Genomic DNA, 15,458 nt, shown 5'->3' with positions numbered 1-15,458 from the left:
GAAAGGAAGAAAGAAGGAAGGAAGGAAGGAAGGAAGGAAGGAAGGAAGGAAAGAAAGGGGGAGAGAGAGAGAGAGAAAGAAAGAAGAAAGAAAGAAGGAAGGAAGGAAGGAAGGAAGGAAGGAAGGAAGGAAAGAAGGAAAGAAGGAAAAGGAAAGGGGCAGGCACAGTGGCTCATACCTGTAATCCTAGCACTTTGGGAAGCCAAGAAGCGGGGATTATTTGGGACAAAGAGGGAGGATCATTTGAGCCCAGGAGTTCGAGACCAGCCTGGGCAACAAAGTAAGACCTTGTCTCTACACAATAAAATGAAATAAAATAAGAAAGAGAAGTTACAATAAAAGAGCCAGCCAGTTAGGAAGCTACTGCAATAGTCTAGGCAAGAGAAGATGTTGGCTGAGATCCAGGTGAGAGCAAGAGCAGGTGGGGAGAAGCGGCCAGAATGCAGAGCCGACGAGAAACCTGCACTCCACGTGCCGCGGGACCCTCGCTACACACCGGGTGTGGGTTTATAGACCTCCTTTAGTGACACTTCTAATATCAAATCCAGTTTGGCAGTTAATGTTCCAGCTAGGGATCGGAGGAGGCTAAATTAGATCCCGCCAGCCAACCCTCAGAAGCTATGACCAAGAACTCAGAGGAACCCTGGCCCCAGCTTTCAAAGGCCTCCAGCCAGGCATTACCCTTCGTTGTACCTGACTCCTGGTTGATAAGCCTTGTTATTCCCTGGATCTATCCCAGCCTCTCCATCTCCAAGGCCTCTTCCAGACCCTCATCGCACTGGATGGACAAGTGATGGCAGCCTCCCTCTTCACTGGCCTCTCTGCTTCCAGTCCTCAAATCCACCCTCCCCAGGGTTGACTGAATGAACATCCTAAAACCCAAACCTGATGGAGTCCCTTTTCTGCTGGACACCTTTCAGTGACTGCCCATGATGTCCAACATGAAACTCTAGCTTCGTATCATGAGATGCAAGACTCTCCTCCACCCAGCGCCGCCTTCTCCTCCAGCTACGCTTCCCGCCCCTCCCGCTTCGCTCCCACTTGACCCCCAGCCTTACCCAGCACTTGGTGTTCCTCCTTCCACTTCCTGTCTTGCTGGTGAGGCCTGGCTTAGGCTTCTCTCTCTGCCTAGAAAACTTCTAGGTTACTTTTATGGTTACTTCTCTCACCTCACAATTGGCTCAGGAAACACCGCCTCCAAGAGTCCAGGAACCTTCCCTTGGCCTCCCCTGTCCTCTGTCCTCAGTTCACCTGGCATGTCAGTACACCTCTGCTACTGCTCTGGGGTTTTTTTGTTTTCTATTTTTTTGAGATGGATTCTCACTCTAGTCGCCTTGGCTGGAGTGCAGTGGTGCAATCTCAGCTCACTGCAGCCTCGACCTCCCAGGCTCAAGCTCTTCAGCCTCCCAAGTAGCTAGGCCTATAGGCATGTGCCACCATGCCCAGCTAATTTATATATATATGTATATATATATACATATATATATATATTTGTAGAGACAGGGTCTTGCCATGTTGCCCAGGCTGGTCTCAAACTCCTGAGCTCTAGCAATCTGCCCGCGTTGGTCTCCCAAAGGGCTGGGATTACAGGAGTGAGCCACTGTGCCTGACCAGCTTCTTTATCGGCCCTGAGCTGACGAGGCTGTCAATATCAACCTCAACCCTCTTCCCAGGCTCTCTCTTCCACCTCAGGCAGAGTTTGTCTTCAGATGCAAAGGCCTATGAGTCTCCTCTCCAGTTAGTGCTGAGACTTGGCCAGCCACAGAAGGGATTCTGATGTTGCATCCAAATAAGGTGAAGGGATTAGCTGTTGTTAAAACAGTGTGAGAGCTGCGAGTAAGGCAATATTCTCTCTGAGATAGACCCTGCTGAAATACACAACATGAGGCTTCCAAATATGAGCTACTGACTGGAAAGAAGCCTGCTTGTTACAGAGCCTGAATCTTCCTCCCCAGCCAGGGATCTAGTGATGCCAATCCCGCTGAGGTCTGGTGTTCAATGGAGGTCAGGATGCAGCCCACCTGAGATCTTAAGGGGGAGGGGGTCCTTCATTAGTTAGCAGGCATGGTTTTGTAGCAGCTACACATGATGACTGGGTGATCCTGTGCACGTGTGAGATGTGCCACTCTCTGAATCTTGTTACAATATCGGCACATTACTTGCCTAACCTGAAAAAACAAATAGTCATATATGGGCCAGGCATGGTGGCTCACGCCTGTAATCCCAGCACTTTGGGAGGCCAAGGTAGGTAGGCCGATTGCTTGAGTTCAGGAGTTCAAGACCAGCCTGGGCAACATAAGGAGACCCTGAGTCTACAAAAAATTAGCCAGGTATGGTGGTGCGCACCTGTGGTCCCAGCTACTCAGTGGCTGAGGCAAAGGCATTGCTTGAATCCGGAAGGTCGATGCTGCAGTGAGCTGTGATCGTGCCACGGCACTCCAACCTGAGTAGCAGAGTGAGACCCTGTCTCAAAAAGAAAAAAAAAGAACAGTCATACAAAATATATAGCTTATCTATTGCTGTATAACAAATTATCCCTAAGCACAGAAACGTAAAACAATATTTATTTATCTCACAGTTTCTGTGGGTCAGGAAATTGGCTCTGCTGAGTGGTTCTTATTGATGGTTGCATAAGAGTTAGCAGTCAAATCGTCAGCTGGGGCTGCCATCATCTGAAGGCTTGACCGGGGCTAGAGGACCCACCTCCATGACGGCTCACTCACACAGCTAATGGCAGGAGGTCTCAGTTCCTCATGACACGACCCCCCCAGAGCAGCTTGAGTGTGCTCATGATGTGGCAGCAGCCTTCTGCAGAAGCAGGCAATCCAAGAGAGAGACCAAGACAGAAGCCTCAAGGTCTTTGTGGCCTTGGTCTTGGAAGTTGTAAACTGTCGCTTTCACTTTATTCTGTTTGTTACAAGTGAGTTGCTAAATTCAGTTTGGTCAAGGGGAAGGGAAATAGGGTCTACCTTTTGAAGGAAGTGTCAAAATTGTAGACATATCTGAAACCACCTCATCAAATCAAGAAGAAACAAGAAATCTGAAAGTCCTGAGGCTGCTAAAACTCCTGCTGCCATTAGAACAATGGGAATTTAGTATGAAGAAAAGAGTTCTAGATTGACAGTGATGGCAAGATTCACTCACTAATTCATCCATCCATTCATTCATCTACTTATTTAACAGCTATTAATTGACCATTACTGTGTGCTACAGGGCTCAACAAAAGACACCATTCTAATTAAAATAACAGTTGCTGGCTGGACACAGTGGTTCATGTTTGTAATCCCAGCATATTGGGAGGCCAAGGTGGGAGGATTGCTTGAGCCCAGGAGTTCAAGACCAGCCTGGGCAACATGGTGAAACCCTGTCTCTATAAAAAATTTAAAAATTGCCCAGATGTGGTGGTGTGTGCCTGTTGTCCCAGCTACTAGAGAGACTGAGGTGGGAGGATCGTGACCCTGGGAGGCGGAGGTTGCAGTGAGCCAAGATTGCATCACTGCACATTCCAGCCTGGGTGACAAAGTGAGATCTCAATAGTAATCATAATAATAACAATAACAATTGCTGACCTTTAGGACTTACTGTGTGCCCAGTACTGCAAAGACCTTTGCATTTAATTATCCCATTTAATTATTCCAATAACCCTTTGAGGTGGGGGCTGTTATTATTCCCCATTTACAAACGAGAAGCCTTAGAAAGGGAATGTCATGTACTTTCAAGGGGTAGATCTTATGATATGGACCTGTCTTAGTCTGTTAGGGCCGCTATAACAAAAACACCATGAACTGCATGGCTTACAATCAACAACCGCTTATCTCTCACAGTTCCAGTGGCTAGAAGATCTTGATACCAGCAAATTCAGTATCAGATAAAGGCCCACTTTCTGGTTCACAGATGGCGTCTTCTCACAGTATCCTCATGTAGTTAAAGGGGTGAGGGGGTCTCTCTAGAACCTCTTTTATAAAGGTACTAATCTCATTCATGAGGGTTTCACCCTTCTGAGCTGTCACCTCCAAAAGGCCCCACCTCCTAATATATCACTTTGGGGGTTAGGATTTCAATGTATGAATTTGGGAGGGGGGCAGATCACAGACATCCAGGCCATAGGCAGAAGGAAAGGACTCTGACCTTAAAGTCTGCGTGTTCATACCACTACACTCTAGTAAGTGACAGGTATTATTACTATTTTAATAATGGATTCCTGTTACCTAGCCGAAGACTCTGAGGCTCAGAGAGGATGAGTGATTTGTCCAAGGTTGTTTTTGGCAGAGCCGAGCTGCAAAGCCAGTTCCCCAGAGTAGCAAGTCTCTGCTCTTTCTTCTCACTTGCTTAAAACGGAGTCCTTTCTGTCCTGCTTCCTGCAAAAACAGAGCTAAGATGGAAAAGGGCCCAGGAGGCTGGAGAGGAGTGTGGGAAGGGGGGAAATGATTGCTGGTGCCTGGAAGCTTTCACAAGCGTGGATTTCTCTTGGTTGGTTGAAGACTAGATCAGAATCTCTCCAGAGGCTGCTGTGAAGATGCTGTGGAATTCCTGGTGTGTCTGATGAGGTGTTGCGGCACCGAGGCTGTCAGACAGCTTGCTCTCTGCAAAAAGCTCCAGACCCTGTTGCTGCCACAGGGAATGAGGTCAAATGTAGCTAAACGTTATGGAGCCTTTGCTGAGCGTCAGGCACGGTGCTAAGGTGTGCACATTTACTCAGTGTCCTCATGGCCACACACAAATCAACACTGTTCATTATTCCCATCTTAAGAGGAGGAAATTGAGGTACAAAAGGGACGACTTGGGCCAGGTGTAGTGGCTCAAGCCTGCAATCCCAGCATTTTGGGAGGCTGAGGCGGGTGGATCACTTGAGGTCAGGAGTTCAAGACCAGCCAGGCCAACATGGTGAAACCCCATCTCTACCAAAAATACAAATATTAGCCAGGTGTGGTGGCGCATGCCTGGAATCTCAGCTACTCAGCAGGCTGAGACAGGAGGACAGCTTGAACCTGGAAGGCAGAGGTTGCAGTGAGTCAAGATCGCATCACTGCACTCCAGCCTGGGTGTCTGTCTAAAAAAAAAAAAAGAGAGAGAGAGAAAATACAAAAAGGATGACTTGTCTGCATGCACGTAGATATAGGGTTTCAGGTGGGTTAATTGGGGTTCAGAGAGTTGGTAAGCTGTAACAGTTTAAGCCCAGAGTCCTGCAGCGAGGGGGCCTGATTTCATGGGCCCTAGGCAATCTTGCGTTTGTGGGTTCCTTCCCTCCATAAAAAAATTTAACATTATATTTTATGACTATGTTGGAATGAAGTTAAATCTAATCCAGACTAAAGTCACTATTTTTTAAATGTATTTTTTATTTTTTAATTTTTAAAAATTTAACAATAGAAATGAAGTCTCACTATGTTGCCCAGGCTGGTCTCGACCTCCGGGAGTCAAGTGATCCTTCTGCCTTGGTCTTCCAAAGTGCTGGGATTACAGGTGTGAGCCACTGTGCCTGGCTGAATTCACCATTATATGCTCATCATTATTATATTTATGTTTTTCTTCTGGGTTTAAAACAAATTAAAATAAAACAATGTTATTAAAATAAAATAAAGCCTCGTGGGCCCTGTGCTTGCTGTGTCTGATGGGGAACATTGGCCTTGTCAAGTGAGTTCTGATTCTCCCAAGTGCTGACTGCGTGATCTTGGCAAACTTTGCCCTTCTGTGCCTCACTTTATATAATATGGGAATAAATGGTAAACTCTATTGTATGTGGTGATTATGAGGATGAAGTGAGCTAATATATGTAAAATGCTCAGCACAGTGCCTGCCATAAATGAAAATGCTCAATCAATTAATAAATGTTAGTTAATTTTTTTCATGTTTAAGTACCTTGTATTGGTCCCACAGCTAGCAAGTGGTAGAGCTAAGAGTGTACCCTACATTTAACTGACTGTCAAGCCTCCAATCTGACCTCCTCAATGCGATGAGAGAATAAATGGCAGAACAGAACTGAGAATTGGGCTACAGTGAATTTGTTCCCCAACTAAAATACAGTCAACACGTTGTACATTTTCCAGGAGGGTCTCTATGTGACTTTACGAGCTGTGTGAACTTCAGCAAGTTGCTCAACACCATTGGGCTTCAACTGCCTCATGGAAATTGTTGACTAATCTCATCCTCATGGTGTCTTTTAACATGCTCCTCTATCCCCTGCTGTTCACATCATCTGATAATTAAATTGAGAAGATTAATGAGATTCAGCTAGATTTATGTTTTTGGCAGGGATACTTTACTGGTGGTGCTGTCTGTAACGGTTAATTTTGTGTGTCAACTTGGAGGATGTATTTGGATGAGAATAACATTTAAATCTTTGAGTGAGCAGGCTGCCTTCCATAATGTGAGTGGACCTCATCCAATCAGATGAAGGCCTGAATAGAACAGAAAGTCTGGCCTCTGTGAGCAAAGAGGAATTTTCCAGAAGACTGCCTTTGTACTGAAACGATACCACCAGCTCTCCTAGGTCTATAGCCTGTCAGCCCACATTGCAGATTTGGGACTTGCCAGCCTCTGTAATTGTATGAGCCAATTTCTTATAATAAATTTCTCTCTCACCCTCTCTTTTTCTCACTGTTAACATTTGGGTATGTTTCCTTCCCACTTAAAAAAAAATTAACACAGTTGAGATCACTTTACATAATTTTGTCTTCTGCCTTTTAAATTTAATATTATAACAAATTGCACTTCTTCATATTATAAACCTTATAACCATTATTCCTCTTTTCTAATCATAAAAGTAGGATTATTGTAGGACATTTGAAAAAGACAAAAAATGAGCTGGATGCAGTGGTTATGCCTGCAATCCCAGCATCTTGGGAAGCCGAGGTGGGAGGATCACTTGAGCCTGGGAGTTTGAGACCAACCTGGGCAACATAGTGAGACCCCGATCTCAGTTTAAAAAAAAAGAAAAGAAAAGAAAAAAGAAGAAAAATATTTTAAAATTTAAGAATGAATAAAAACTCTTCTGTAATCCCACCATACATTAATATGTTTTTGTAATACATTCTAATCTATGTTCTCTTTGTGGAAATTATATTATCATATAGCTGGGCATGGTGGGTCATGCTTATAATCCCAGCACCTCAAGAGGCTGAGGTGGTCAGATTGCTTGAGTCTAGGAGGTTGAGGCTGCAGTGAGCTATCATCAAGCCACTGTATTTCAGTGTGGGTAATAGAGCAAGACCATTCTAAAAAAAAAAAAAAATTTATTAAATTAAAAAACAAAAATCAGCCAGGCGTGATGATTCATGCCTATAATCCCAGTACTTTGGGAGGCTAAGGCGTGTGGATCACCTGAGGTGTGTGGATCATCCGGCCAACATGGTGAAACCCCATCTCTACTAAAAAGTAACCCCCAAAAATTAGCTGGGTGCAGTGGTGCATGCCTGTAGCCCCAGCTACTCGGGAGTCTGAGTCACGAGAATTGCTTGAACCTGGGAGCTGGAGGTTGCAGTGAGCCAAGGCTGCACCGCTGCACTCCAGCCTGGGTGGCAGAGGGAGACTCTGTCTCAAAAAAAAAAAAGTCATAGTATAATAGTAAATTTATTCTACTTTTTTTCACTTTAACATATTAATATGTTGAGCATTTTATACTCCCGTGGAATATTTTCCAAGTCTGATTTTTGGATGTCTTAATAATAAAGCAATATATTAACATACCATGGATTCTATTAGTACATGTATAACCCAATTTTTTAAAGGGTCTATAACATATCATAAATCACTTGCCCATTCCCTTTAGGAAGACACATCAAATATTAGAAATACTAAATTATTTCTCTTTTCCACCAATTTCCTGCAAAACTGGCCCATTTGTTCAGTTTATCCCCAACCTCTTTCCTTCTAACCCAACATTCCATACTTGCTCAGCTGCACTTGTCTTAGTGTACAGGATGTGTGAACAGTCATGGTGGAAGATAAATTGCAAGCTTGCCTAAGACTCTTGAGTCTTGGATTTTATTTTGCAGACAACGGAGAATGAGCAAAGACCTGAGTAGCAGAGGGCCTTCAGTAGGTCAGATTGGTTTTATCAGAAACATCACTCTGGGAGGAGCTGAACGTAGGAGGGCAATAAAGGCAGGAAGTCTACATAAGAAGTTTTTCCAACAATTCAATGAAGAGTTGATGAGGTGGGGTGCAGTAGCTCATACCTTTAATTCCAGCACTTTGGGATGCCAAGATGGGAAAATTGCTTTAGCCCAGGAGTTTGATACCAGCCTGGGCAACATAGCAAGACCCCATCTCAAACAACAACAACAAGAACAACAAGAACAACAAAACGAAAACAAAAAGAGTTGATGAGCAGGAGCACTGAAAATAGAAATGAGGAAGCAGATGAGTGAAAGACTTTGCAGGGAAAGAATGCACAAGGTTCGTCATTGCTATAGTCTGAATGTTTATGTTACCCCAAAATGTCTGGTGAACACCCACTTTCTGGTTCATAGACGGGACCTTCTCACTGTGTCTTTACATGGCTGAAGGGGTGAGGGGTTTCTCTGGAGGCTCTTCTATAAGTGTACTATTTCCGTTCATGAGCGCCCCTGCCCTCCTGATCTAATCACCTACCAAAGGCTCCACCTCCTAATACCATCACCCTTGGGGATTAGGATTTCAATATGTTAATTTGGGGGTGACATAAACACTCAGACTATAGCAATAACCAGCCTTGTGAATTCTTTCTCTGCAAGGTCTTTCTCTCATCTCCTTCCTCATTTCTTTCTTTCTTTCTTTTTTTTTGAGATGGAATCTCACTCTGTTGTCAGGCTGGAGTGGAGTGGCGAGATCTCAGCTCACTGCAACCTCCGCTTCCTGGGTTCAAGCGATTCTCCTGCCACAGCCTCCTGAGTAGCTGGGACTACAGGCATGCCCCCCCACACCCAGCTAATTTTTGAATTTTTAGTAGAGACGGGGTTTCACCATGTTGGCCAGGATGGTCTCAATCTCTTGACCTGGTGATCTGCCTGCCTCAGCCTCTCAAAGTGCTGGGATTATAGGCGTGAACCACCACGCCTGGCCCCCTCGTTTCTATTTTCAATGCTCCTGCTAATCAACTCTTTTTTCTTTCTTTTTTTTTTGAGATGGGGTAAGCACTCAAACAGGGTGGCTAAGTCTGCCTAATTCTAGGATGAGGAATTAGAATCTCTTTAGTTGACTGGATGCAGTGGATGTAATCCCAGCACTTTGGTAGGCTGAGGTGAGAGGATTGTTTGAGCCCAAGAGTTCCAGATCTGCCTGGGCAACATAGTGAGACCCTGTCTAACATGGTTTGGATTTGTGTCCCCACCCAAATCTCATGTGAAATTGTAATCCCCAGTGTTGGAGGAGGGGCCTGGTGGGAGGTGATGGGATCCTGGAGGCAAAGTTCCCCCTCTTTGTTCTCATGATAGTGAGTTCTCACGAGATCTGGTTGTTTGAAAGGTGTATAGCACCTCCCACTTTGCCCTCTTCCTCCCACTCCAGCCTGCTTCCCCTCACCTTCTGCCATGATTCTAAGTTTCCTGAGGCCTCCCCAGCCATCCTTCCTGGTCAGCCTGTGGAACCATGAGCCAGTTAAACCTCTTTTCTTAAGGCCAGGCACAGTGGCTCATGCCTGTAATCCCAACACTTTGGGAGGCTGAGGTGGGTGGATCATTTGAGGCCAGGAGTTCGAGACCAGCCTAGCCAACATGGTAAAGCCCCATCTCTACTAAAAATACAAAAATTAGCTGGGTGTGGTGGTGCACACCTGTAGTTCCAGCTACTCGGGAGGCTGAGGCAGGAGAATCTCTTGAGCCACTGCACTTCAGCCTGGGTGACAGAGTGAGACTCCTCTCAAAAAACAAAACAAAAAACCCCAACTTTTAAAAAAATTAATTACCCAGTCTCAGAGTTTCAGGTAGTTTTTTTGGTGTGTGTGTGTGTGTGTGTGTGTGTGTGTGTGTTGTTGTTGTTGTTCATTCATTTGTTTGTTTTGAGACAGAGCCTCGCTCGCGCTGTTGCCCATGCTGGAGGGCAGTGGCGCTATCTTGGTTCACTACAACCTCCACCTTCAGGGTTCAAGCGATTCTCCTGTCTCAGCCTCCCGAGTGGCTGGGGCTGCAGGTGCCCACCACCATACCTGGCTAATTTTTGTATCTTTAGTAGAGATGAGGTTTTGCCATATTGCCCAAGCTGGTTTTGAACTCCTGACCTCAAGTGATCCACCCACCTTGGCCTCCCAAAGTGCTGAGATTACAGGCATGAGCCACTGCGCCTGGTCGGGTAGTTCTTTATAGCAGTGCAAAAACAAATGAATATGCCATCTCTACCAAAAATAATGTTTAAAATCAGCTGGGCATGGTGGCATGTCCCTGTGGTCCAAGCTACTTGGGAGGGTGAGAGGGGAGGATTGCTTGAGCCTGGGAGATCAAGGCTGCAGTGAGCCATGATCACACCACTGCACTACACTCCAGCTTGGGTAAGGGAGCCAGACCCTGTCTCAAAAAAAAAAAAAAAAAAAAAAAAAAAGAGGAAGAAGAAGCAGCAGCTCTGTAGCCATACACCTAAAGCAAGTCTCTCCAAAATCACTTCATTGGAAATAAGATGATACTGTCATCCCCACCTACTTGGTTCCCATATCTTCCCTTCATTTTGTGCCAAATTCAAGCAGGAAAAAGTGGCATATTCTTTACTTGGCTTTCCCCAAACCCTATCAGTCTCAGAAGAGGCACATCTAAGCAGCCTACAATTAAATTAGAGAACTGGACCTCCCAACAAATAGAAATAACATATAATTCATTTTAAGTCTAACAACAAATAGAGACAACACATAATTCATTATAAGTCTAGCAGTGAAGTGATGGGATTTTTAAAAAAAGTTATGTTCTTTCCATCTGTAGCTAAAATATTTACACGGGGCCCTGGTCATATGCAAGTGGTGGTTTACAGAGCACAGCTTGTTCAAACCAAACAGTTGCTCTGTTCCCGCTTTTGGAAACCTATCAAGGAATCAGTGTTTACTTAGACAACTCGGGCCCCAAGCGACCCTTGTGTAGGCTGAATTCAATCCAAGGAGAAGCCATGGCCCAGGAACATTCCTCCTCTTCCCCTGACCATTAAACCGCAGACCTCTCAGTTCTCCAGGGCCCTCTCGAAGGCATCCGGTTCAGCCTCTGGTCAACTGTCCAATGCCCAGGCTAGACAATGTAGACAAAGTCCTGTTTTAGAATTGGCCCCTTGGCGCCCAACTTTTTGAGTAATCCTGTGTGTGTGAACGTCTCATTTAATGAACTCCCAAAGAGAGAGCATGGGCTTCAGGGCAAAGGATTTGATGTTTAATATGTGGGGGACTTGAATTAGTCTAGAGCATAGTTCAGGAGGCGGGCCAGCTGTGGGAAACTGGCCGCAGAGAACCCAGGAAGGTCAAGTCTGAGTGTTCAGGAAACACAATCTGCTATTTCTACCCAAAGCAAGAAAACAAGCCCAATGTTTTTGAAGAATAGTGGAGGTACAAGTGTGAACATCAATGATAGTGCACATAAAAAAGCACATATGGCTGGGCTTGGTGTCTCAAGCCTGTAATCCCAGCACTCTGGGAGGCCGAGGCAGGTGGATCACTGGAGTCCAGGAGCTGAAGACCAGCCTGAGCAACAAGGTGAAACTCTGTCTCTACAAAAAGTACAAAAAGTAGCCGGGTGTGGTGGCATGAGCCTGTAATGCCAGCTACTTAGGGAGGATCATTTGTGCCTGGGAGGTTGAGGCTACAGTGAGCCATAATTGTACCACTGCACTCCAGCCTGGGCAATAGAACAAGACCCTAATTCACAAGAAAAAAAAAAAAAGCACATGCCCAGTGCCTAGGCTCTGAAAAAAAGGTAGTAGTAATTGTTATTACTGTTCTTGCTGAGATAACTTAGAAAATTAATGTATTTTCACACTGCTGTAAAGAATCACTTGAGACTGGGTATTTTATGAAGAAAAGGGCTTTAATTGACTCACAGTTCTGCAGGCTTAACAGAAATGATGACTTGGAGGCCTCAGGAAACTCACAATCATGACAAGGTGAAGGGGAAGCAAAGACCTTCTTTGCATGGTGACAGAAGAGAGAGAACAAAGGGAGAAGTGCCACACACTTTTAAACCATCAGATCTCATAAGAATTCACTCACTATCACAAGAACAGAAAGGGCGAATTCCACTCTCACGATCCAATCACTTCCCACCAGGTCCCTCCCCTGACACGTGGGGATTACAATTCGACATGAGATTTGGGGGAGGACACAGAGCCAAACCATATCAACTGATGAGATCAGCACGTGCATAGACCCAGTGGGAATTATAGTGACAGAGTTAAAGCAGTTAATAGTATTGTAGTTTCTGTCTGTCCTACCCTTTTACTTGGTGACTGTCTTTCTCTGATTTTAGGTGGTTCTTTTTTTTTTTTTTTTTTTCAAGACAGAGTCTTGCTCTGTTACCCAGGTTGGAGTGCAGTGGCACAATCTCAACTCACTGCAACCTCCGTCTCCCGGGTTCAAGCAATTCTCCTGCCTCAGTCCTGCAAGTAGCTGGGATTATAGACGTGCACCACCACGTCTGGCTAATTTTTGTATTTTTAGTAGAGACAGGGTTTCACCACGTTGGCAAGGCTGGTCTCCAACTCCTGATCTTGTGATCTGCCCACCCTGGCCTCCCAAAGTGCTGGGATTACAGGTGTGAAGCACCGTGCGCAACCTGATCTTAGGTGGTTCTAACAGGACCAAAATTTACAATCTTGAAGAACAATGGAGGTACAAGTGTGAACATCAACAATAGTGCACATAAAAAGCACATGAGGCTGGGCTTGGTGGCTCACACCTGTAATCCTAGCACACTTTAGGAGGCCGAGGCAGGTGGATTGCTGGAGTCCATCCCCACCCAAATCTCATGTCGATCTCCTGGACTCCAAAAATCCACCTGCCTCAGCCTCTCAAAGTGCTAGGATTATAGGCATCAGCCACCAAGCCCAGCCATATGTGCTTTTTATGTGCACTATTGTTGATGCTCACACTTGTACCTCCACTGTTCTTCACATGGTAAGTTTCCTGAGTCACTGTCTACCAGTACAGTGGCATGTCCTTTACTGGCCTGGGACAGTGACCTGGGACAGACCAATCATAGCAGCCAAACTTTTCATCCAATATGGGTGGTCCTAGTTGATAGGCTTGTTACTCAAGCGGAGCCAATCAGAATCCTTCTATAAGATTTGGAATTTCCCAGGAGGCAAGTTAGTATAATAGAGAAAGCATGAGCTTTGGTAACTGAAGATCTGGATTCTGGCTCACAGAGTTGGGTAAGTTTCTTTACTGTGAGGATTAACTGAGAGAAAATAGAGTACCTGGCACAAAGTAGACATCAGTAAGTGACTTTGTCAATAACCTTCATAATAAAAAACAGTACTCTAATTAACCTTCCTCACTGTTCTACCCTGCCTGATCAATCTTTGCTCTGTAAAGCTCTGCTAAAAAGCTATAATTGGGAGACCCACCTTTTAGTGGGGAGGGCCATACTTAATTTTCCCTGGCCCTTGAGCTTTCCAGAGAGTAGAGAAGGGATGAGAGAGTAAAGTCTCAGGGTGGGAAAGTCACTGTCCAGTCCATCCACTGACCACAAGGAACTGGGGAATCTTTCATTTGGCTAGGGTTCTAAAAGTTGTCTTCAGCCTAGATGCTAGATCAGTGCTGCCTCCTAGAACTTTCTTCTCCGATGGAAATGTTTATATCTGTGCTGTCTACCACAGTAACCACAAGCCACACGTGACTACTGAGCACTTGGAGAAGGACCAGTGGGACTGAGGCACTGAATTATTTATTTATTTAAATTAATTTAAATTTATATATCCACCTGTGGTGATGGCTACCACATGGAACAGAGCAGCTCCAGGTTGGAGCATGGCATTTGCAGACAGACACAGAAGGGGGTGAGAATAATAACTGGTGCTTGCTTGAGCAGGGAAGGCTACTACAGCTTAGAAGCAGGTGGGCCTCCAGGTTTAGAGAGGTACTAAAGAAAGCCATCTGTCCAGGTGCAGTGGCTCATACCTGTGATCCCAGCACTTTGGGAGGCCAAGGCAGGCTGGTTATTTGAGGTCAGGAGTTCGAGACCAGCCTGGCCAACATGGTGAAATCCCATTTCTGCAAAAATTAGCCAAGCATGGTGGCATGTACCTGTAATCCCAAATGCTCGGGAGGCTGAGACAGGAGAATCACTTGAACCCAGGAGGTGGAGGTTTCAGTGAGCCGAGATCACACCACTGCACTGCAGGCTGGCAACAGAGAGAGACTCCATCTCAAAAAAAAAAAAAAAAAAAAAGGAAAAGAAAAGAAAAGAAAAAAGAAAGAAAATCATCTATCTAGTTAGCAATTTAAAACAATGCCCTTTAAAAACCATTTAAAGCATGCGTGCTTTATGTGCAAAGTTTCAGGACATCTGAGAAGAGTGTCTTAAAAATTGTTTTAAATCTGTAAATTGTAAAAGTAATTAATGGCACTACAGGAAGATTAGTAACTAGAGGGGAAAAAAATAGCTCCAAATCCCACCACACAGATATGTTTGTTTGTTTGTTTGTTTGCTTTTAGAGACAGGGTCTGGCTCTGTTGCCCAGCCTGGAGTGCAGAGGCATAGTCATAGCTCACCGTAGTTTGGAACTCCTGGGCTCAGGCGATCTTCCCTCCTCAGCCTCCCAAGTAGCTGGGACTGCAAGCACATGCCACCATGCTGCCTAATTTTTGGAATTATTTTTGAGACAGGGTCTTGCTATGTTGCCAGGCTGGCCCCTTACTCCTAGCCTCAAGTGATCCTCCCACCTCAGCCTCCCAAAGTGCTGGGATTATAGTCATGAGCCATCACACCTGGCCTATGATCATATTTATATATTTCCTTTCTGTCTTTTACACAAGTATGTTCATATTTCACATGATAACTTATGAACTGTAATCTCCATGGGAATTGTGTTCTGCAACCTACATTTTTCATTTACTGTAAGTACTTTTCTGTCATCATAATCTTTGTATCTTTTTCTTTTTAAAAAAATAATATTCAGTCTCCATAGAGACTATCAAAAATTGCCAATGCTGACCATGTTGCAAGTTGTCATGGTAGGATATTGGGAAAAGTTTTCAATTAGCAATAATTGTACCTGGGATAAATCTCATTGGTTACGATACTTCCACGGCACAAAACTTTTTGTATCTTTTTTTTTTTTTTTGAGATGGAGTTTCACTCTGTCACCCAAACTGGAGTGCAGTGGTAGGATCTCAGCACAGTCCACTCTCAGCAACCTCCACCTCCTGAGTTCAAGCAATTCTCCCGCCTCAGTGTCCCAAGTAGCTGGGATTACAGGCACCTGCTACCATGCCTGGCGAATTTTTTGCATTTTTAGTAGAGATGGGATTTCACCATGTTGGCCAGGCTGGTCTCGAACTCCTGACCTCGGATGAT

The 15,458-nt window shown here is 44.9% G+C and overlaps 2 non-coding genes across 2 annotated transcripts; one reads left to right on the top strand and one right to left on the bottom strand.

Annotated features, from left to right (window-relative positions):
* Window positions 1-2,064: 2,064 nt before the first annotated feature.
* On the top strand, window positions 2,065-2,169 carry LOC116566672. The gene has a single exon (XR_004275956.1). It is a non-coding gene; the product is annotated as a small nucleolar RNA U13 (small nucleolar RNA).
* Window positions 2,170-15,060: 12,891 nt separating this feature from the next.
* LOC116566682 lies at window positions 15,061-15,201 on the bottom strand. Its single transcript, XR_004275965.1, has one exon. It is a non-coding gene; the product is annotated as a U4 spliceosomal RNA (small nuclear RNA).
* Window positions 15,202-15,458: the final 257 nt, after the last annotated feature.

Source organism: Sapajus apella, unplaced genomic scaffold (genome assembly GCF_009761245.1).
Source record: "Sapajus apella isolate SASKATOON/1434 unplaced genomic scaffold, GSC_monkey_1.0 scaffold43, whole genome shotgun sequence".
NCBI lineage: Eukaryota > Metazoa > Chordata > Mammalia > Primates > Cebidae > Sapajus > Sapajus apella.
This window is presented reverse-complemented; position numbering and strand designations above follow the sequence as displayed.